Source organism: Oryctolagus cuniculus, chromosome 3, assembly GCF_964237555.1.
Source record: "Oryctolagus cuniculus chromosome 3, mOryCun1.1, whole genome shotgun sequence".
In the NCBI taxonomy this organism is placed as follows: domain Eukaryota; kingdom Metazoa; phylum Chordata; class Mammalia; order Lagomorpha; family Leporidae; genus Oryctolagus; species Oryctolagus cuniculus.
In genome coordinates, this window is record NC_091434.1 from 151,218,432 (window position 1) to 151,220,330 (window position 1,899).

Below are 1,899 nucleotides of genomic sequence, written 5' to 3' on the forward strand. Positions count from 1 at the left end.
ATACTACAGGGCAGTTATAATTAAAACAGCCTGATACTAGCACAAAAACAGACATGTAGACCAATAGAACAGAATAGAAATTCCAGAAATCAATCCATACATCTACAACCAACTTATCTTTGACAAAGGAGCAAATATCGATCCCTGGATCCAAGACAGTCTCTTCAACAAATGGTGCTGGGAAAACTAGATCTCCACATGTAGAAGTATGAAACATGACACCTACCTTATACCTTCCACAAAAATCACTCAAAATGGATCAAAGACCTAAATCTATTACATGATACCACCAAACTACTAGAGAACATTGGAGAAACTCTAGAAGACATTAGCATAGGGAAAGACTTCTTGGAAAAGATTCCAGAAGCACAAGCAATCAAAGCTAAAATTAACAAACGGGATTATATCCAACTGAGAAGTTTCTGCACTGCAAAAGAAACACTCAGCAAAGTGAAGAGGCAATCGAAAGAATGGGAGAAAATATTTGCAAACTATGCAACTGATAAAGGATTATTTTTCAGAATCTATAAAGAGATCAAGAAATTCAACAACTACAAAACAAACAATCCAGTTATGAAATGGGCAAAGGAACTGAGGAGACATTTTTCAAGAGACGTAATTCAAATGGCCAGCAGACACATGAAAACATGCTCAGAATTGCTAATTATCAGGGAAATGCAAATAAAACCACAATGATGTTTTACCTCACCACCGTTAGAAGGCTCTGATACAGAAATCAACAAACAACAAATGCTGGCAAGGATGTGGGGAGAAGGGTACCCTAATCTACTGTTGGTAGGAATGCAAACTGGCACAGCCACTGTGGAAGACAGTATGGAGATATCTCAGAAAGCTGAATATAGACCTACCATATGACCCAGCAATCTCACTCCTGGGAACTTACCCAAAAGAAATGAAATCAGCGTATGAAAGAGTGATCTGTACCCCCATGTTCATTTCAGCTCGATTTACAATAGCTAAAATATGAAAGCAACCCAAATGTCCATCAGCTGAGGACTGGAAAGGAAATTATGGTATCTATATACACTATGGAATATTACACAGCAGTAATAAAAAGTAATCTTGTCATTTGTGACAAAATGGATGCAACTATAAACCAATATACTTAGTGAAATAAGCCAATCATAAAAAAGACAAATACCACATGGTCTTTCTGATACATGGTAAGTAATAGAGTACCTAAATGGTAAAGTGCAGGAATGAAATTCACACCTTGAGCTGTGATGATCTTGAACAGCCCTTATCTTGACTTGAGGAACAATGTTTTTCTTGTTTGTGCTCTTTTTTTTCTTTTTTCTTCATACTATTCAGTGAACTCTCTACTTAGTGCAGGGTTAATCTTATGAGTATAAAATTAACTGAAAATTTATCTTTGTAAGAAATAAGAATGGAAAAGGGAGAGGGAGGAGGATGAAGGGTGGGAGTATAGGTGAGAGGAAGGTAGGGGGAATAATCACCAGGTTCCAAAATTTGTGTATATTAATGTGTGAAGTTTGTATTCCTTAATAAGATAAAATAAAAAGATTTCCATTCATTTATTCATTCAGCAAATATTTATTGAGTCATCATGAACCAAACTATAGTGTATATCAGTCAATAACGAAGCAAAAATAGAGGAACTCAGTTCCTGACCTCATCTTATCCACATGGGGTTAGAGACCTTGGACCTAACAAAGTAGGAAATTAGAAAGATGTAGTTCATATTCTATACAGACTACTCTGATGTCAGTGTAGGAGGTGTGCTCCAGGAAATGAGAGAGGTTTATGTTACCACATGGACCTTTCTTTCCAATGCCATGCCATCCTCCCTACCCTTTCTACATAGTCCTAAATTTTTTATTATGTTGATAAAAATAATGGAGAGACTAAACTGCCATA